The following is a 23540-nucleotide window of genomic DNA, read 5'->3' as shown; positions in this document are numbered from 1 at the left end:
TCTGATATAGGTTTTACAAATGTGTTAAGTTTTAAAATTCATGTGCTTACAAATTTATGTTCTGGAAGACAAATGGAAAAAATGAAATTTCAAGAAATTTAACTAGATTACTTTATACTGAAACGTGTTTTGTGCTGCAGATTTTTTTAATTATATTCAGACTAACATATTATATTCAAAACTTTTTTTTGAGAATTAAGAGTTTTTTTTTAGTTTTTGCTGTTTTTATTAACCTTTTAACCTTTTTAATAAAATTATTAACCTTTTTAATAAAAATTATGATAGATTTTATTCTTTTATTGTTACTTTTTTACTGTATGGTAAGACAGATAGCTGACAGGTAGACAGATAGTTAAAAAAAAAGAGAAAAAAAAGTCAGATTTTTAACTTTAAAGTTATATTTTAGGAAGAAACTTTTTTTCTGTTTCTCTTTTTTATTAACCTTTTTTCAGTGTTTTTATTATGACACAGCATTTTTAAAGAATGTTTCCAATTAACATTAATCTTTTATGCTCACTTTTTTCTGAAACTATGGCAATCTGTAAAAGTTCAATTGAGGTTTTATACATTAAATTCTCTTACAAAAATTTAGATCGATTTGTGTTTGGTTTCTATCCAGTTTTCTTTTTTGAGAGAAACTTTTATTTCTTATCAATGTTCTTATTATAATGCAGCAATTAAAAGGGTTTAGTAATTCTTTTTTCTTTTTTTCTTGAAAATACAGTGTAATTGGAAAACTGAGGTGTTCAACTTTAAAATTTTTTTTCAAGAATTCAGATCAATTTTTATTTTTTCTGTTTCGCTCTTGTAATCTTTTGTTTTTGTGGCATTTTTCTGATATCATTGCATTTTGAAAGGTGCTTTTGATAGTCTATATTTCTTTTAACGTTTTAAGTATACTTTTTTTTTGGAATATATTTTTAGCATTAACATTAGCTTAAGAATTAAGGGAATTTTATTGTTGCTATTTTTTTTTTCAAATTAAATCTTCAGCTCTTTTTTTTTTTAAAGCTGTTTTTTTATCTTATATTTCAAATGGATATCGATTATATTATTTTATCTTGAATTATATTATTTTAAAGCAGACCAATAATACACCTAAATTTTTATTATTTTTCAGTAATGACTGAACTTATTTATATATCTAAAAAAAAGTATTTATGAGTGATTTTTTTTCTTTAAAAAAATGTAGCTTTTCGGCCGCCCAGTATTCAGTATTCGGCAGCTTTTTTTCTTCCGAATATTCCACTGAATCACTATTCCTTACTTCCCCAATAAGTAATTTATTGTTCAGAATAAATGAGCTCCTGGAATTGTGAAATAAATCTTGAAGTATCAAATACTGAATTTTTTCCCAATATATCAGTAATGCAAACAATTTATGACAAGTTTACTTAGGATTAGCAGGGGGGTAGATATCCTGCTAAAATTTGTTTGCATTTTGAAAATATTTCTTCAGTCATGATTTACTCTAGGTTTACCTGAACTAAGTTTAAGTTTTCTCTAACTTTTAAGTTTTAAAATGCCAATGGAGTTGTAACAGAATTTGCCATGAAAAGTTTTTTGTGTAATATAACATCCTTTGAAGTGTTATTATAAATTAGCGCACTTTTTATTTACGATTGGTTCTTAAAGATGTAAAGCCAGTTACTGCTAGCTCTATTCACAGCGGGATAAACTACCATGCAAAAAATAGGTTTTCTCAAACACTAGTGAAAAAAACTTGTAAAAAGGAAAGATCAAGCATTATAATATTTTTTAAACGGTTAATAATTTTAATCTGTTTTAAATAAAAGATTAATTTCTAAGTTATTTAATTTGTCATTTCTAAATAAGTGGAAACTAAGAAACTATAATTCAAAACAAATATTTAATTTCTTAAGTCAAAACTGTAGCATTGTTGCCACTCTACAGGGAAAACCTGGAAAACACAGGGAATTTGAAAATCACCTAAAATAACAGGGTAAATGCAGGGAATTTTGATTTTTTCTTTACAAACAGGAAAAGTACAGAAAATTTTGTTTTTGAATTTGGTCTTTTAAAAAATGGTGACCTCTCAAAGCGTAATCTATGGAATATTTAACTATGATATTTCAGCTATACTAAACTATTTCATTTATTATATCATTATTTAAGTATCTTCAGCTGATTTTTCAACAATCAAAACTAATAAATGTTGTTAACCCAATATAGCTCACACGAGCACAGTAATTGTTGTTTCCTCTTAATATATTGTGTATAATATATACAGGGAAAACACAGGAATTTTTTTTTCCGGACTTGAGTGGCAAACCTGTGTAGTTTCTTTTAATGTTTTGCTTCGAGGAGTTTAGTAAAATTTAGTTTTATAATTTTATGAAGAACTATTAAAGAAATTTTATTGATGCAATTACAGTAGCAAACCGTATTTTTGAATATATACCCTATTACAAATTTTATATGATATTGCAGAGTTCTCCTCTCCCTAGGAATAAAATAGGGCAGAGTGCTTCCCTTACAGAAAGACTTTTTTGAGTTTTGTTAAGATTAAGATTAATCAGTTAAGATTAATCAATGTGTAATATTATGTAATAACTGAATTTAATCCTCTAAAATTTTTAAATTACTCTCATACTATTTTATGTTTATATTTCTGTTATACTTTCTGCAAGCAATTGATTAACTCTTGTATGTAGTTTCAACTCTTTCGCCACCGTCACATTTTTTTGTGAAATTTGTTTGAAAATCACAATTATTTTTAAAAATGTTTTTAATTTTTATAAAACTCTATATTGATTCATACCATAGGGATAAGTTGGGTATAATACCAAAAAAAAAAGCTGAAAGTAGCGATCCAAAAATTTTATGTGCAAAAACACTTAAAATAATTGAAAAATACCTGAAATTTGTAAAAAAAAAAAAAAAAGTATATAGCAAGCATTTATCCATTGAATGTCATCAACCTTTTAATAAAAATATCGCCATTACGAAACTGTTTGATTCCAAAATTGCGTTAATAAGAATCTTGATGTTTCTGATGAATCTGATGAATCTTGAATACGAAATGCTATATTTAATGCAATATCAGGAAAATACGAAACGCGCCATGCGATGTTGAATCGCGTAAAATGCGAATCGCAATGTGTGATTTTAAATTATATGAACACGAATCGCGATGTGTAATTTTAAATCATGGGAATTTAATTCTAAATCTCATATCGGGGTGTACTAGTTTAAAAATTAGGTAAGGATGACTTGTATGAACCTGTCAGGATAATAGTATTATTTTAATAATAGGGATTTTCTCACTATTCGAGTACTTTCCCTTAATATTGGATTCTTTCAAAATTTAAAGCTTTAACTGGTGAAATAACATGGTCGTTAGCGAAATACCGTCCTAACTATTCCATAAAGATCTATACCATAACTAAAAACATTGTATNATCTGTCCACTACCTTTGTGAAGGTTTGCAAAGAGTTTTTTGCCTTGCAAAAATTTAAAAGAAAAAACGTTTTCTTGGGTCTTGCTATAAGTTTTAGCTTTAGAGTTGGTCTTTTCTTGTGACGTTTTTTTTAGTTTATTACTGGCTAATACCAGACAATCCAAAACTTGAAGATTAATTTGGTAGAGTTGATATGGAAATTTTCTCTTAGTATTTACTATTCTGATAATGATTTCATTAAATCTTAGTATTTTAAATAATATGGGTTATCAATTATATATATTTCAAAAGGCTTGAGATAGTATTAAGTCGAAGAAATGTATTTGGGTTTAGTGTTTCTTTTGGTTATTTAAAATTTTATGATAGTTGCGTTAATGTAACTGAATGGATCAGATATCTTATTACAAATGTAACATGTTGGCATTGCTTTGTTTACAAATTTTTTCTGCTTAACTTGGTGTAGTGATTTATAATCCATGATGTATCCTATCTTTTATGTTGTCAAATTTAACATATTTATATTAAACTGTAGTTTCATATTTCTTAGCATAGATCTTCTGACATCATATTTTACATTTGATGTTAACTGCATTTTATTTGTCTAAATTTTGTTATTTTTGATGATCTGATATTTCTGTTTACACTATTCATAGCCAAGCACAACATATGAATACAGCTTTAAAAAATAAATTAGTTTCCATTTCTTTTAAACATGGCTCTTTTTTTGTACAATGGCAAGTTTCGGTGATATTTTAATTACTGCATGTAATCTGTATTTAAGTTAGAGTTTTAATTTTTTTTCTTTTCCTTTCCTACCAGTGTTAAAATTCTTGATTAGGAGATTGTTTTTGAAGCAATGTTTGTTTTAAACATACACAAAAGTTCTAAATATTTTTTAACTAATTTTTTTGCAAGTGATGTGGTTTGTAATCACTTTAAACAACTGTTTTCACTTCATGCAGAAAATTTGCTGTTGTACCTAAATTTCAAGACTCGAATGAGATCCTGAATAGTGAAACATATTTACTTGCGTTTGACTTGCCGATCAGGTTCTCATTTGCATCTTTAAATTTTTTTTTGCATGCAATGAGGGTGACTTTTTTCTGTTATTTTATTTTTAAATTGCTTGCAAAATGAAATCAAAAATAGATTAAATAAGGAATAATCTAAAATAGTATTTTTATGACAAATTATCTGATATAGGTTTTACAAATGTGTTAAGTTTTAAAATTCATGTGCTTACAAATTTATGTTCTGGAAGACAAATGGAAAAAATGAAATTTCAAGAAATTTAACTAGATTACTTTATACTGAAACGTGTTTTGTGCTGCAGATTTTTTTAATTATATTCAGACTAACATATTATATTCAAAACTTTTTTATGAATTAAGAACATTTTTTTAAAAATAGTTTTTGCTGTTTTTATTACTAAAACTTGGCATTTTAATAAAAAATTTATTATAGATTTTATTCTTTTATTGTTACTTTTTTCCTGTATGGTAAGACAGATAGCTGGTAAAAAAAAGGAAAAAAAAAGTCAGATTTTAAACTTTAAAGTTATATTTTACGAAATAATTTTTTTTCTGTTTCTCTTTTTTATTAACTTTTTTTCAGTGTTTTTATTATGACACAGCATTTTTAAAGAATGTTTCCAATTAACATTAATCATTTATTCTCACTTTTTTCTGAAACTATGGCAAGGTGTAAAAGTTCAATTGAGGTTTTATATATTAAATTTTCTTACAAAAATTTAGATAGATTTGTGTTTGGTTTCTATCCAGTTTTTTCTTTTTTGAAAAACTTTTTTTTTTATTGATGTTGTTATTATAATGCAGCAAATAAAAGGGTTTAGTAATTCTTTTTTCTTTTTTTCTTGAAAATACAGTGTAATTAGAAAACTGAGGTGTTCAACTTTAAAATTTCTTTTCAAGAATTCAGATAAATTTTTATTTTTTCTGTTTCACTCTTGTAACCTTTTGTTTTTGTGGCATTTTTATGATAGCATTGCATTTTGAAAGGTGCTTTTGATAGTCTATATTTCTTTTAACGTTTTATTTATACTTTTTTTTTGGAATATATTTTTAGCATTAACATTAGCTTAAGAATTAAGGAAATTTTATTGTTGCTATTTTTTTTTCCAAATTAAATCTTCAGCTCTCTTTTTTTTTTTTTTTTTGGCTGTTTTTTTATCTTAAATATTTCAAATGGATATTGATTATATTATTTTCTCTTAAATTATATTATTTTAAAGCACACCAATAATACACCTAAATTTTTATTATGTTTTAAGTAATGACTGAACTTATTTATATGTGTATCTAAAAAATAGTATTTATGAATGATTTTTTTTCTTTAAAAAAATGTAGCTTTTCGGCCGCCCAGTATTCGGTATTCAGCAGTTTTTTTCTTCTTCCAAATATTCTACTGAATCACTATTCCTTACATTCCCAATAAGTAATTTATTGTTCAGAATAAATGAGCTCCTGGAATTGTAAAGTAAACCTTGATGTATCAAATACTGAATTTTTTCCCAATATATCAGAATGCAAACAATTTATGACAAGTTTATTTAGGATTAGCAGGGGGTAGATATCCTGCTAAAATTTGTTTGCATTTTGAAAATATTTTTTCAGTCATGATTTACTCTTGGTGTACCTGAACTGAGTTTAAGTTTTCTCTAACTTTTAAGTTTTAAAATACCAATGGAGTTGTAACAGAATTTTCCAAGAAATGTTTTTCATGTAATATAGCATCCTCTGAAGTGTCATTATAAATTAGCACACTTTTTATTTACGATTAGTTCTTAAAGATGTAAAGCCAGGTATTGCAAGCTCTATTTACGGTGGAATAAACCACCATGCAAAAATGCTTTTTTCAAACACTAGTGAAAAAAAACTTATAATAAGGAAAGCTCAAGCATTATTTTTTTTAAACAGTTAATAATTTTAATCTGTTTCAAATAAAATATTAATTTCTAAGTTATCTAATTTGTCATTTCTAAATAAGTGGAAACTAAGAAACAATAATTGAAAACGAATATTTAATTTAAGTCAAAACTGTAGTTTCTTTTAATATTTTACTTCAAGGAGTTAAGTAAAATCTAGTTTTATAATTTTATAAAGAACTGTTAAAGAAATTTTATTGATGCAATTAAAGTAGCAAACCATATTTTTAAATATATTACAAATCTATGATATTGCAGAGTTCTCCTCTCCCTAGGAATTAAAAAAGGGCAGAGTGCTTCCCTTACAGAAAATGCTTTTTTGAATTTTGCTAAGATTAATCAGTGTAGATTAAGATTAATCAATGTGCAATATTATGTAATAACTGAATTTGATCCTCTAAAATTTTTAAATTACTCTCATACTATTTTATGTGTATATTTCTGTTATACTTTCTGCAAGCAATTGATTAATTCTTGTATATAGTTTCAACCCTTTCGCCGCCGTAACATTTTTGTGAAATTTGTTTTAATTTTTATGAAACTCTATATATTGATGTATTGATTCATACCATAGGGATAAGTTTGGATTAATACAAAAAAAAAAAAAAAAAAAAAAAAAAAAAAAAAAAAAAAAAAAAAGAAGAAAAAACTGAAAATAGCGATCCAAAAATTTTATGTGCAAAAACACTTAAAAATGAAAAAATGCCTGAAATTTGTAAAAAAAAAAAAAAAAAAAAGTTTGTAGAAAGCATTTATGCATAGAATGTCATCAACGTTTTAATAAAAATACAGATACGTGATTTTATTTATATTGTGAATATATAAATCTCAATGTGTTTTTTTAAATCACGCCATTACGAATCTGATTCCAAAATTGCGTTAATAAGAATCTTGATGTTTAATTTTAAGATCGCGTGAATATGAAATGCTATATTTAATGCAATATCAGGAAAATACGAAACACGACGTGCGATGTTGAGTCGCAATGAATGTGTGATTTTAAATATGAACACGAATCGCGATTTGTGATTTTAAATCGTGAACACTAGTTGCGATGTGTAATTTTAAATCATGGGAATTTAATTCTAAATCTCATAGGAATCTTAATTCTAAATCTCATATCGGGGTGTACTAGTTTAAAAATTAGGTAAGGATGACTTGTATGAACCTGTCAGGATAATTGTATTATTTTAATAATAGGGATTGTCTCACTATTCGAGTACTTTCCCTTAATATTGGATTCTTTCAAAATTTAAAGCTTTAACTGGTGAAATAACATGGTCGTTAGCGAAATACCGTCCTAACTATTCTATAAAGATCNTAAAAATGATCCATTTTAATCAATAATACAGTATTCATATTACAGAATTGAGGGCTCACCTCTAAATTACTTTTACACTAATCCTTTGTTTCTTTTTTCATTAGTCTTTAAATTACTAAATTATTTTATTTGTACAAAAATGTTCAGCACCATACAATTGTGTTTTCTTTTTGAGATTATTACGACCACTTTAATTAAAAAAATTTTTAAGAAATGTTAACTAATTTTTATTGGTTATTTTTTATGCAAACAGTACTGTAAAAATTTTCTGTGTAATTATCTCAAATGACTGAATCTAAAAACTGTTAAACAGTGTAATTCTAAAATTAAAAATAGAATTTAGTTTGTCCTTAGCATCTTTTAAATGTAATCTGATGTGTGTACACTTTTCCTATCCAAAAAATGACCTTTAAAAAAAAAATCTAAATTTCTTTTTCTTAAGCATCAGGGCCGATTGTGCTCCGGAAAAAATCCGGATTTCCAGATTTTTTGCTAACAGTGATCCGGAGATAGAAGGTCCAGACATTTCAAAAAATCATTGATCACAGAAGTTCCCGGAAATCAAATTTTCGAATGTGGAATTTAAAAACGCAGTTTATTTTATTTGTTTATAATGGAGAGCCAGAGAGATACTTTAAAGCTTATATTCATGATTAATATTCATTTTTTATCAGTAAATAGTTATTATAATCATAAACTCAAGAAAGAAAGACGTATTTGTAAATTTTAATTGCTTCTCCAGGTCATCATAGATATTTGTAAGTGGTATAGGTATATGTAAAATTTTAAATATATTTTAAATAAACTAAGAAATATTTAGAAAAAGGAAAAAAAAACCTTGTTTAAATTTTTTTCTATTTCTGTTTTTTTTCTTCTTGAACTCAGAAATTTTTTGGAATTTTGACTTGGGCTCACAATCACCCCTGATCATTCTAACGCTTGTAAATTAAAATCATCTATGAAATAAAATAAGTTTGAAGGCTTGTTTTTTACAGTTTATTCATTTTCAATCGGATAATCGAAATTGGTGGGAAAATTCTCATTACAGACGTTAAAACATAAAGACGTGAAAGGCATTAAAATGCTTCATTGCACTAGTGATACAATTATAGATACAATTTACTATCTAATTGATCTCCAATAACGTCGTTGCAAAATGCCAAAATCCATAAATTGATATTGGATTTATGTTTAAGCAAATACCGTTTTAAGAATTGTAAAGCTCCCGTTGCTACAAGTTTGCTTTCAACCCATTATCACATTAAATCATGCGAGGATGCTTTAATTGTTATAATGCAATTGAAACTAAGAAAAAAATAACTGAAATCTTAATTCGAAACACTTCCCATTAAAACATTCTAAACTAAATTTTTATTTTTATATTTTGGAAATATACATAAATTCATCCGGAATGTTCTTTCGTATTTGCAACCAATTATACCGTCTAATAAATTAATGAAAAGTGCAACTTCATTGTTAGATTCTATTTCCTAATTTATTCGATATTCTATTGAATCCCCAATTTATAGTGCACTGCATGTTCTGTTTAAATAAGGTTTTAAATTCAATTTTCGAAGCTATTGACTCTTACTTTTTTTTATTCTTTTGTGGTATTGAACAGAAAGGTCACGCGTGGCTTCTACATAAAAGGCTTTCCCTTCTTTAATCCTACTTGGTTTTATTTCTTTTATTCCTATTCTTTTATTATTCTTGGTGGCGCACTTTGTGGGTGGACCTTTTGACTAGGTTAATGTTTTCGGTATCGTACGATTATTAAAATGGCTCTTTGACCGCTGTGAAACCGGTTTGTTGTAGACATAACTTTGGACATCTTTTTTTGGTCCTTATCTTTTCATTTCAGTGGAAAAAATGTCTTGATTGTGGGAGTAGCTTCATGCATTAGAAAATAGATTATGCGTATTGAAAACAGATAGAAGAAACCGAATGGTTTGAAATTTTGGTGATTTTGATAATGGGATTTTGTTTCAATATGAATTTTTCTTTTCTTTTTTAGTAAGTGTTCAGATAATTGAGAGGAAGTTGTAGGTGTTCGATTGATTGTTTAATTTTTAAACAGAATATGGCCTATAACTAAGCTTTGGATGTATGATAGAGGAGTGTTCGTTAAAATGATTTTTTTTTTTAATCTGTAACAAATTAATTTAGAAAATTAAACGAATTAAAACAAAGTGATATCGATTATTATGTTTTTTTTTAAGTTCCAAAAGACGTTAGTATGAATTGTGATTTAGTTTACCACTTTAAAATACTTGTGCATGAGCTAATTCTTTTGATTGCCGTTTAAATCAAAACTTTGTATTTCAGTCATCAGGGATCTGTCTAGGTTTTTCTGAGAGGTACCTATTTTGTGAAAATTTAGACATAATTTGGGAAAATTAAAAAATATATTAAAAAAATCAACACAAAAATATGGTAAAAACATGGATTTATCGCTTCTTACGGGACACAAAAATAAAATTTTAAGATACAGTATTTTGTAAAACTACTATTTTTCCTAAAGTTGAATTTGTGAAGGTACCGTTAAACTGTAGTAAATTTTCCCTAGACCACTGGCCATGTATATATATATATCAGGGGTTTGTTTAGAAGAAATTTGGGTCCGGTTACGGACCCTTCACAAAATATTTTAACTAAAAAACGGACCCTTCACAAATTTGTTTATCTTCATTATTATTTTGTTAATCGAATAAACCCTTTCCAGGGCAGAAAACAAGAAAGATGGATGTAAACGAATTAAGTTTTGTCTTCGGCAGACGATTCTTCCATTATTCGTCCGAAATTAATATTTTGCGTTCAGCAGAATAGGCTAAATACCAAATATTTGCATGTTGCATCTCTAATTTAGAAGCAGCAATTGTTTATTTTTTAAAATTTAATTTTTTTAATTATAATTTTACAGTGTTGAGCATAATCTTGTATGTCTTTACAATTTCAAAACTCCTTGAAAAACTTTTTTTTGCAATAACGGACCCTATTTGCACAAATTCATAAAAGCGGACCCTGGTTGAAAGACTGTGAGTAATTTTTTCACAATTTCACGAAAAACGGACCTTTCACAAAATGTCTGGACAGACCCCTCTCTATATATTTGTGTAATATTTTTCCCCCAAATAATTCAAATTTTTTCCAACTAAATATACCGAAAAGCAACATGCCTTCATAGATACACAAATGGTGTCGGAACTTATAGCCATCTTGTTTTGGGTTGCGGTCATTTTATGAAGGATTACTCGAACAAGTTATTAAACTAATTTTATTTTAATAATGGAACAGAGAATATTAATTTTTATTCTCTCGTCTCAATTTTTAATTAACTTTTAAAATAACATTTTCTTTGATGTAAACCAGAGGATGGCCAACCTTTTGGGGGTCAGTGCCACTTTCGGAAAGGAAAAAAAAAATTCTGCGTGCCATTAATACAGTTTTCGACATTATTATTTTAGAATTTTTACGCAAATATTTTGTAATATCATGTAAATCTGAGTATCCGAGATTTAAAAAAAATTAAATAAAGCATGAAGGCGTACTTAAAGGTTTTATTACTAATAAACATTTTTAAACGTTCAGACAGGTCATGTTGGAAATAAAAATGGATGATTATGAACATTAAGTCTAAATAATAACTAAAAAAGTTATTGATTAATGTGGCTTTTTAATTTTTTTACGCGGTAGGATTTGTTTTAGAAGTTGACAATAAAATTACTTGCATATCAGTTGATCTTAATCGATATTTTAATTTTATTATGTTCTTAGCAGAAAATGTCTGTTTGCAATTATAAATTGATCCAATCCTACAACTGTATCTGACGGCCAAATCTTAATTTTGAAAATGGCTTGCTGATACGAATTTATGAAATTCGTAACTTCATTTTAATTGCTGAGTTTGTACGGATTGTGATGAAGTTCCTGAAGGCGACATTATTATTTTTCAAATTTTTTAAAAAATTCACGCGTGTCGTTGTTAAAACTTTGCCGTGCCACATTTGGCATTCGTGCCGCTGGTTAGCCATCCAGGATGCAAATATAAATTTCTTTTTTTTTTTTTACCTCAGTTTTTAAACTAAATTGAGACTGAATAAAGACTGAAAAGGGAGAAAGTAATAAAGTGTATCATCAAGTGGAGCCAGAAGTTTCACGAGACCAAAGTCACTGAACTTCACGAACAGTGAGAGTTCGTCTAAGACAGGGATTGGCAAAATTTTTTGGCCTTGGGCAAAAAATCGAGAAAAAAAAGTTTGGTGGGCCAAGTAAAAACTTCAAAAAAAAAAAAAAAAAAAAAAAAAANAAAAAAAAAAACGATATGCAAGTTTTAATTTAAATATTTAATGAGATGAATGAAATTGCTATTTCATTTTAAAATATTCCTCATATTGAGGTTCGAAGTGAGATGTGCTTAGTTTTAAGGAACGAGGCTAAATGCTTGTCTGTTAGTCTACTTCTGAAATGATTTTTACTAAGGTTCATAGTTGAGAACACTTGTTCACCTATATAAGATGAAGCAAACATAGCACTGATTTTCTGGGCATGAGATATTAAATTTTGGAAACTAGCTTTTGGTAATGATTCGCAAAACTCACACTTTGGCATGTTTAGAAACTACAATAGTGTGCAATCTTTCCATACACAATAAATAATGTTAGAACTCGCAACGGCTGAAAAATCCGCTCGCTGGAGCTTAAAATGCGCTGTAAAGCACAATTCACCTAAGTTAAATTCCATATCTGATCCTCTAGAAAGACAAACGCTTGTTGAAGCTTATCTGCGTCTTTTCTATAAAGAACTTCTGCTTTCAACATTTTGCCAATTGAAGCTAACTATTTCCATCAATTCCACCAATAGAGAAAGTAATAACGTTATCAGTACTTTGTTAAAAAAGAAAGAACAAAAATAGTTTTAAACAAAGTTGACAAAATAATGGATGCAGTGTTTTCATCTCAGAAAAAAAATGGGTGAGAATTTCTCACCCTTTCTCAAAAACAGGGTGAGATTTCAAAAAGTTAAGTGAGATTTCAAAAATTAAAAAAAAAAAAAAAAAANTATCAGAAAATTAACTACCAATTATAATGCATTTTTAACATCTTCTAATTTTTAAAGCATTGAATATTTTTGCTGCATCATATGGAAAATGTTCTAGATCTACTTTTTCATCAGCTATTCTCATTAGGTTGCTCAAATGCGTATTTGTTTCGTTTTGATCGTTTCTACCCACATTTGATTCATTTTCATTTGTCCGTTTCGGAGTAGAAGATATTGGCTTTACAAGGTATTTGTCCATCTTACATTAACGAGCAAAAAATTTGAACGTCTTACATGAAGAAACCTTACCTACGGTAAACACGTGGTTGCAGAGAAATGCGTTCTAAAAGAGGTTCCTTTGTTCGGAAGGATGGTGTTCTGTTGTTCGAAAAGGTTCTGAACAATACTGGTAAATAGGGAAGCTAGATAGTGGGGCAGATGTTGAAAATAATAAAAGATCCTGGAAGAAAAGCGAAACGGATTTTATTCTAAATGGCGCAAATGAGAAAATTTTTTCAAAATGCGAGAAATTCGCGAATTTTGAAATTGGTTTATAGAATGCGCGAATTTCTCGCGGTGATCATTTTTTAATGCGAGAATATAAAAAAATATGCGAGATTCTCGCTTTCTCGCGCTGTAGTGAAAACACTGCAGTATAATGTATCTTGTTTATATTCGCCATGGATCGGCAAGTTAAAATTCTATCCGCGGGCCGGATAAAACCTTCTGGCGGGCCACAGTTGGCCCACGGGCCGTAGTTTGCCCATCCCTGGTCTAAGACCATCTAACACATTCTCTGTAATAGAATTTTAAGTTAAATTTATTTAGAACTTTCTTTGAAGAATTTTTTCTTCATTGGCGTACTGTCTTACGTTGATAATACGATAAAACAAAGTTTGTTTACTACTTTTATTTAATTTAACGACTACTTAGTGTAGGAGTTCGTATTAGGCTGTGCGAGGGTTTAAACATCTCAAGTGAGCGATGAGTTCCCGTCGCGATAACACTGTTTATTTAATTAAAGCCTTATATCCTTATTTCTTTGATGAAATCGATAAACTTATCGAAACATTGGTATCAAAGTAACGTCGCAAAATAGCTTCTGTTATGGCAAATGTTAAAATTATTTCATTTTCTGATATCTTTTTAAATTCGATCTTAAAAATTCAATGTTTTAAGTAACATGTATTTCTTTCAGGACTTAAGAAATAGCCTCTTGCTTCTATAGTCCAGCAGGTTTCATACGCTTCAGGTAAAATTTGAAATCTCAAGGAATCTGAAATTACCTTATAAAAGTCAGTGAAATTTCAGGGAAAATTAAAATTTTTCTCAAAACTTGGTGAAATTTTGAAAAAATGAAGCATTTCTAGCTCTTTCCTTTTCTGTTCTTTTTTTTTTTTTTTTTTTTTTTTTTNTTTGGTAGCTTATGGTACTAAATGCTGGAAGAAGTGATTTAGATGCTTTATTGTGATATTAACTTTTATTTTTCAAGCTTTTAATGTTTAATGTGTTTTGTGCGTTTAATTAGTAAACCTTTTAACCTTAAAACCTTTAAAAAAAAAATTTTTTTTTTTGTTGATATGTTTGGTACAGTAAAAAAAGGAAAATGATTTTTCACTGTTTTAAACAAAGTGTATATGGATGATTTCTCCTCTAAAAATGACATTCGAATTCATGCTGAAATAGCTGTGTTTGATGTTAGAGTAATATTCCAATTGTTTATGTTCTGTTCTGCCTTTTTTTTTTTCGTTTAAAAAGGAAAACAATTAAATTTTTCTAAACAGATTCAGAAAAATTATTTCGTTATTTTCCTATCACATTTTATGAAATGTAAATGATACAAAGAATTTTTATAAAATTTTTCAACTTTGATATTTTGAGGACTTTTTATACTCGAGGATTCTGCGGCACTGCCCCATTTGTATTGAAGGTAGCTGCCTGCACCTCTGAGAAAAGGGGAAACGAAATTTTCTTTTTTTCTCCTTCCATTTTACTGGTTTTGATATTTTTATTTTCGTCTTCACTATTGAGTCGACATATGATATTGAAATTAATCTTAAGTTGCATTGGTTAACAAAATTAAAAGTTAACAAAGATTTCTCAAGAGATTTATGTTCTTCATGCAAGGTGCCTCACAATACCTTGTCCTTTTTTGCTTCAGATTTAGTTTATAACTCTTTTGTCAGCTTGGATAATATAGCAGCGTTAACAAGTTGAATGCCATGGGGGTCACCGGCAACCGGCACTGAGTTTGTTCGTAGCGCCACGGGGGGTCACCGGTGACCGGCGAAGCCGAAATTATTAGAAACACGTAATTCGAGTAAATTTTTAATGCTTTTAATTTTTTTAAATATTATTATCATTACTAAAATGGCTTGAAGAAATTAATGCAATATAGAACACACAAAAATAGTTTTATTTATGTACACAGAGATGCCAACTTACTCCGGACAGCGAATAAATATTTTCGAGTGGTAGTTTATTAATTGTGATTCTTGGTTTAATAAATTCAATTTAATAGATTTTTATCCACCTCTATTTCTAAACAATTCGTAGGCTTATATAAATCACCACTTTTATTCTTATATGTCATGCTAAACATTTTTTACTAGCAAAATCTGTCTAATATTTGCAAATTAAGTTTGTAGTTATTTATCGTTTGGCCAAACGGGTAAGTCATGTAAAATTAGCGTGACATTCAACGTGTTAATGTTTGGTATAATGTAATAAATTCTGGTTTTAGCACCATTTCGATTAATTATGTATTAATACATTTAATTTCTTGCGTTTCATCAGATAATTTTTTCTTCAGTAATGAACAAACGAAAATGAAAGCGTTAGTATATAATAAACTAGTTGTAAAGTTGTATAAATAACTTTTACGAGCTGCAAAGATCGTGCAACTATCTAACGTGAATATTATCTTTATCGAATGTTTATATAAAGGTATCACATTGAGGAAAGATCAAAAAATTTTATTCGTTGGAAACGCTGGAAGGCGCGAATGTTTCTTTATGAGACACACCCGTCTAAATTGCATAAATATTTCTATTTATGATGCTTTTAGAGTCACACCCAACCAAAGAGGTTTCGAAATAATGACTTAGGAACTATTAGCACCTATTTTGCTGTAAGTTTAGTTTAGACTGTTTAGCATTGTGTGTTTGTATTTTATGAAGGAAATCTAATGGAATGAGTGAATTTTAGATACCCGTGACTTAGTTCCTAACCTTAATGTTTATACTTGTAGTTAAGAGGAGCTTGCGAAATTATTTTACTGCATATTTAAATTCGAAATCATTTAGGTGACTTTTTTTTTCGTCAAATTTTTATTTCATCTCTATTAAAAATGAATTGGAAATTTCCGTATGGGTATTTACGGCAATATAATCGTCAAGCTTTGGCAACTTCCTGGTAGAGAGGCCCGCGAGAAATTGAAAAAGGAAAAAAAAAAAAAGTCGTGGAAGGGTATAACTCAGTCAATCCCAGACGAACCTTTAAATGTTTTTTTTTTTTAAAATTTTTGGAATTAGATAGATAATAGATAGATAATAATTAGATAGATAATTTTATAGATAGATAATATAGAGATAGATTAATTCGATGGATAATTAGAGTGACCCGCTAGAAATTAAAAAAGGAAGAAAAAAGTTGTAGAAGGGTATAACTCATAGTCAATCCCAGACGAACGTTTAAATGTAATTTTTGCAATTAGATAGATAATAGATAGATAATAATTAGATAGATAATTTAATAGATAGATAATAATTAGATAGATAATTTTATAGATAGATAATATAGAGATAGATTAATTTGATAGATAATTTAATAATTAGAGTGACCCGCTAGAAATTAAAAAAGGCAGAAAAAAGTTGTGGAAGGGTATAACTCATAGTGAATCACAGACGAACGTTTAAATGTTATTTTTGCAATTAGATAGATAATAATTGGATAGATAATTTAATAGATAAATAATAATTCGATAGATAATTTAATCATTAGAGTGGCCCGCTAGAAATTAAAAAAGGAAAGAAAAAAAAAAGTTGTAGAAGAGTATAACTCAGTCGATCCCAGACGAACTTTTAAATGTTTTTTTAATTTTTGCAAGTTTATTACCCTTTTTGACACCTTAGCGATTGAAGTTAGCGCAAGCAGGTACCAGTATGGAAATATCCCCGTAATGGCAAGGAATTTTATTCAGTTCAATCGTGAGTTATAAATCCGAAAGGAAGTTGTTCGAAAAAGTAAAACAAGCAAAACTATAATTGTGAAATGCACGATATCACATGCATCGAATGCATAGTGTTAATACCGCATACTCCAAAAAGAAGAAAAAAAAATGCAAATCGAATTTTATGAATCTTCACGCACTAAGAAAATAATCATATTTTATCATTATTAGTGTTCAAATAAATTTAAAAACCCGCTTTCAAGGCACGGAAGCTTGTGACGAATTCGCAATTTTAATATATCTTTGTTTTATCTTTAAATTCTTCCAACTAAGAATAACGTCGGAGATGCTCACGTAATAATACGTGAATTAAAAATTCAAATTTCTTTCTTGCGGTTTCGTCTCAGAAATCACGAGTAACAGACAATTAAATGCCTTGAATACCACTGTAGTTAAAGTCATCACCGTATAAGTAGTTCGTGTTGTTACATTTATTTCCAGAAATTATTGTTCATCTAAATATTTAAGGTCACTTACACTAATAATTTAAGAATACTAATGTATTAGACACGAAGCATGAGATAGCTCTGTCGTGGGTTTCAAAGAAGATGCCTTAAATAGTAAATATTATCCTATTATGACATTCTTAGTCTGGATTAACGTGAAAAACGGCTGGTTTTTATTGAATTTTTGAGTGACATAAGTTTGAGAAATATAAAGGTACATCAACTTGTGTTTATACACTAGATTGCCCAAGGAAGTCATTTTGACTGCTTTTTAATTTCAATTCGAAAAACAATGATGTATAAAATGACGCAATTTCTTAGAATTTTGTAACTTTTTGTACAACATATAATTTTTTTTCTTGTTAATATTTACTAATAAGTTGTTATTTAGCTGTAAATAATATAAAAATATTAAAAATTTCAGACAAATTTCTTTACAAATTAGTTATTCTTACACAATCTAGTCATTTTGAATGCTTTTGGGCAATATAGGTATATACTAAGTTTGTCTTTCTAGTGTTATTTAACTTAATATACGTATTGGTAGCCTAACTTTTATACATTTTTAAAATTTTCTTCTGCTTTTAAAAAGCAAAGAGCTGTAAGGTTTTATTTATCAGCTCTTCCTTGCAAAAAATTTCCACAGTAATTGGTACTAAAGAATTGTCTGTGCTGTTTTGGCTTGTGTATTAATATATATATATTTGCAAATATACATTTAATTAAACACTAGAAAGACTGAAACTTAGTATATACCACCTATATTGCCCAAAAGCAGTGCAAACGACTGGATTAAAAAAGAATAACCAATGTGTTAAGCAATTTGTTTAAAATTAATGTTTAATATTTTTTTAAATTTTATTTACAGTTATATACAAGTTATTAGTAAATATTAACAATAAAAAAAAATGATATGTCGTGCAAAAGTCACAAAATTCTAAGAAATTGTGTCATTATATACATCATTGTTTTTCTAATTGAAATTAAAAAGCAGTTAAAATGTCTTTCTTGGGCAATCTAGTGTTAAAATAGTTCATTTTGTTGCAAAACCCTTCGATTATTCTGTGTAAGAAAATTAATCGAAATAAGGTTTTCAAAGAATTCGTTGGCGAACCTTCATGATGTTGAAGGAATTATGATCACTGATTGATTTGATATGTATCTCTAAATGATTCTCTGGATTCTCTGATATCCTATGCTATCGAAAGTAGATCGATGATTATTGGGAAAGCCACCTGATGCCTTTCAAATTTAGTTCTTTCACAGTTCAACTAATTCGAATTACTAATGAAATTGTCTGTAAGCTGTGGACCGATCATCCGTTTCGTCATTTAGTTTTGGTATTGCCAGTTTAGCATTTTGCTTTCATCTTAAAAACTGATGGGTGAGCAAGATGTTTTTTTAAATTTATTCTCCGGGGTGCCATCTAGACTTGAGCTCCAGATCTTGCTTTTTTTGAGATCTGAGAGATTATAATCTGCTTTATCGAATATGATTAATTTTAATGTTTCGTGTTTGAAATAATTTTAGTAAGTTCTTATGGATAGGGTGATAGATTTAAGAATGAAAATAGTTTTGTATTAGAATGAGATAAATATCAATGAGTTCTATCTGCTGGAAAATATATTTCCTAGTTGTTTTTTATCTGATTATTTTATGTCTAATAATTTTAACCCTTTTCCTCTGGCTACTGTTAGACTTGCTCTTCCCATTATATGGTTGACTTAATTCAATGACAATTCTGCTATTTAATTATAAAAGAAAATTTAAGCTCAAAAAAAGTTAAAATGTCCGATCCATCAGGATCTCTATAAGGGTTTGCATTCTACTAACTAGGGTCCCTACGATCAGTATACTTTTTTTTAATGTCGTAGTTTACATCATTTAAAGTTACACAGGGTGCGTAGCGTTTTTAAAAAGTGCTTAAAGGTGCTTATTTTTGATTTTCGTTTTTTAAAAGCCCTTAAAGGTGCTTTTTTCATTGAGTGTTTTTAAAAAGTGCTTAATTTTTTTCGAAATGAGATTTTACCATGTTGATTTTCGCTACGAAGTGTGGAAAGAACACAGTTCACCTTGTTCTATTCAACATTTTCACAATTAATTCAACCTCAATCTATTTCGCCATATTGCCAGTTCATAGCGTATGAAAACGCCATTCGTTTTACATGACTCAAAATTTCATGATTTTTGACAATCGTCAAAAACAATGCCAAAAGGTTTTTTTTTTTTTTTTGGCATGACATGACAGTTAAAACGAGATAAAACCGTCAATTGTCAAAAACTTTCCAACCCTGCCTAATTATATTTTTTGAGTGCTTGAAAAGTGCTTATTTTTTGTTGAATAATTTGGCTACGCACCTTGTTACAGAATAGCCGATTTCTATTCTTATGTTATTAAACTTTTCAACTCAACCCAACCCAACCCGATCATTAATGGATTTTAAAAAATTAAAAATTGAAGGTAGTTTTCATAAGGCTGCTGGAAATTTTATTGTTTTAGTTTAAATTTTTTTTTTCACTCGATAAACTTAATTGCCGAGCGGCATGTTTTGACCCGGCTATGTAATGAACATGTAGTTTATTAGTCAAAATTTCTGATTGAACTAAAATTGTAAGACACTTCGTCCGTTTTATGTTTAGTTAGTATTTTGAATTCTGTATTTTATTTGTTCTTTATTCACTTTGTAAAAACAGCCTTTTATCTACTTTGCACAAAGTTACACTATACTTTTTCGACATGAAAAACTGATAAAGAACGTTTGTATTATAAATATTTAAGAACAATTCAAATTGAAAACATCGAAATTTAGTTCTGAATGTGTAAAAATCCTCATTTTTCTCAATGTTGGTGTTTTTTTTTATTTTATTTTACGCCACATACAATTACATTCCAATTACGAAATTGGTAATCAACATATTTCGATGAAACTTGATGTGAAATGAAAAGAAACTTAAAAAAATATAATTCGTTGCTTCTACGGCTTATAAGCATAAATTTGTTTTTGCCTTGTTTTTAAATAAGTTCCTGCACAATTAACTTAAATCAGTTTTATCTAAATGAAAAATTACACGCGTGTTTTTGCCCTGCCCTCTCTCCCACCCCCTTAAAACATACGTACGTCGCTAGCAAAATAAGTTGTACAATTGTTCCCAATGCGATTGGAAGCTCTGTCCTTGTCGTGGCTATTTAATATTCGATAAGTCTACGATTCACTCATTAAACTAATCCTTTGTTTCTAAAATTAAGTATGACCTATCTTCACGAAAAGTTTGACCTTGGAAAAAAATTTATGTTTAGTATAGAATAATATATCTTTTTTATTCCATGGAATCTAGAATTTTCACTTCCTCGTGTTCATTACACTAGTAAACGTAATTAGCTTAGTTTACTAAAACCCATAGCACTTTTTTTTTATTCGTAGTTTCTCATACGAACAATAAATTTTAGTTTCAATTCGAATTATGACTAAGCCATCCTTTTTTTAAAGTAGTATTTCTTGTCTGTTTCGTCATAGCGTATGCTAATTAGTCATTGCATTTATCATACTTTATATGCTGATGTTCTTCTGTAACATGATCGTTCTTAGAGAATTAATGGAGATTTATATTTTCTTTTGTGTTTAATATTTTTTTCTTCTTACAAATAGATGATATTTGAGCTTATTACATTTTTTTAAAAATGTTATATTGTATTGAATTTCTTATCAGTTGCTAGCATAGAATTCTGTGAACTAATTCCAGGTCGAAAAGTTTGATTTATTTTAGATGTTTAGTTTGTACTATTTTCTTATAAGACTGATTATTTATACAAAAATATTTTATTTGTGTTTTACACAATTTAAAATTAGTTTCAATTTTTTTTTTGTTTGCAACTAATTTAGTTTTTAATGCGGGCTCATGTTTAAATGTTGAAGTGAAAAAGGCTTGTCTCAGAGCAGAAAATTTACCTTATTAAGGTTCCACGACCCCATGTGAAGTATCTGTGATCTTTCTTCCAATCAATCTACTTCGACGTATTGTCACTCCGTAGCGTATGAAAACGCCATTCGTTTGACACGATTCAAAATTATTTTTGACAATTGTCAAAAATAATACCAAAAGGTTTTTTTCCCTCCGACATGACGGTTAAAACAAGATAAAACAGTCAATTGTCAAAAACTTTCCAACCTTGCCTAATGATATTTTTTAAAATTGCTTAAAAATATTTTTTGAGTGCTTGAAAAGTGCTTAAAAGGTGCTTATTTTTTGTTGAATAATTTGGCTACTCACCCTTTTAAATAATTGGGATAAAAAAATTTTTTCTCACCAGTTTTTGAGATTAAATGCAACAAATTTATGTAACGGAGCAAAAAAAAAGAAGAAAAAAAATGGGGAAAAAAAGTGATCATTAAAATGTTGGCATACCTTTTATTTTTGTTTCCCTTATAGAACTAACTTTGTGATTGCCTTAGCTTTTTTCTTTCATGTCGTAAAGCTTCGCTGGTCATCCAAAAATATCCGAAACTCCCGGAAGAATGCGGTCTTAAGTCATTTCAATGAATTCTTCAATGATAAAGTATGTACTCAGGTGGTAATTTTAGCTCCCACGCTATTATATGTCTTTTCAAAGTTAAATCCCAATCATTTTTGTTAGTTTGTATTGTTCAATGCTCTGATTTATTGTTGGTTACAAATTATTACCGCTTGAAGTATGAATTATTTGTGTTGGAAAACTAATGAGAAGTGTTGTTTACGACGATCTCTTTATTTTTCGCCATTTTGGCTGATGAAGTAATAAAAGAAGCCCAGTTCTTTTCTTCTGGCGAAATTTACCTTTCTTGCAGTGCATTACAATAAAACATTATTTGTGAAAATCTTATTTTATTCTGTTTCGTTTTAGCTGTTATTGTTTAAAAAATAACAGCTTAAGTTCTCCATTATTTTTTTAGCTCTTTATTTTTATTTAAAAGCGGATTTTTAAAATAGATTGAGATGGAATATTTGAATCATATTTTTTAATTGATAATATTTTGTGCGAAATTAGAGCGCATATATTTATTACTGATCATTCCTTTCGTACACTGGAATTAAAATAGAATTATCAACCTTTCGACAAATAAATGACCTCTGTTCTGCATTTAAATATTTTAGTTTTGTATAAACCGGTGTCTTGCATTGATAATTATGCCTATTCTGGCATTTGAAATAGAGGATCTTAATGAAATGATGCAAGTTTTCTGATAGTTTATTTGTCCTCCCTATAACTTTGGTTACTGATTATAAATATAGGCTTCCCTCGGTACTTTAAATTCCGTAATTTTTTTTGTGAAAATTAAGGGCTCTTAAACATTAATATTGGTACAAACAATTTAATCTTTAGAAAATATATAAGTCAAGAAGTTTTAGTCTTTAGAAAAAACTAAAGAGTACTTATTTTAATGAATACAGTCATACCAGTATTTCTTGCAACAAGCGAAATCGTGTGTTTTTGGGAGAAAAGTAAGATTTTTTTTTAATTTTACATTTGATGATAATTGTATTTTTAAGGTCCTTTAATTTTTTTTTAAAAACAGTCTAATTTTGATAAAAAAAGTGGGAACCCTAAAATATTACTGCTGAAATGCAAAGTTAGTTACTTTTAAAATCATATCTCAATCCTTCTTGCATGAGAAATAGTTGTTTTTAATCACTTTAATTTCGTTTACTTACGTCTATATTTTTAATTTCAAAAAAAAATTAACAGTTTTTCTTAGTAACCTATGTTTTTTCCCCCCAGTCCACGGATTATTATTTTTTGTTTTGAAAACTTCGAATTAGATAAGTTATTTCAATTAGTTTAAATGTAAACTTTTTTATTTGTTGGCGAAGACTGCTTAAATTTTAATTTTTAAGAAAGGGTTTTCCCCTTTCTTTTAAATATTGATTTCTAGCAATATTTTATATTACAGACATTTATATTTCGTCAGTCTTAATTGTTTTATTTCTTAATTAAAAATTGACTAATTAATAATTTACTGAATACCGTTTTTTTTTAAAAAAAAAATTTCATTTCAGCTATGTAAAAATATTTTTCATTATGTAAGTAATTTTTTTATTTGATTGACAAATGGAATTTTTCTGCTGTCATTTTATTGTTATCTAATTATTTTCATGGAAGGGA

General features: G+C 28.1%; 1 protein-coding gene across 1 annotated transcript in view; it reads left to right on the top strand.

Annotated features, from left to right (window-relative positions):
* LOC107447491 (protein hu-li tai shao) overlaps positions 1–23540 on the top strand; it is a 76746-nt gene that overhangs the window by 2399 nt on the left and 50807 nt on the right. Inside the window, exon 2 of the mRNA XM_071185064.1 lies at positions 13923–13976. The gene's annotated coding sequence lies outside the window, so the exon portion shown is untranslated. The remainder of the gene's footprint in view (positions 1–13922; positions 13977–23540) is intronic.

The sequence above is a fragment of the Parasteatoda tepidariorum genome, chromosome 9, assembly GCF_043381705.1.
Source record: "Parasteatoda tepidariorum isolate YZ-2023 chromosome 9, CAS_Ptep_4.0, whole genome shotgun sequence".
NCBI lineage: Eukaryota > Metazoa > Arthropoda > Arachnida > Araneae > Theridiidae > Parasteatoda > Parasteatoda tepidariorum.
The sequence above is the reverse complement of the archived record's forward strand: the minus strand, read 5'-3'. Positions and strand labels throughout refer to the sequence as shown.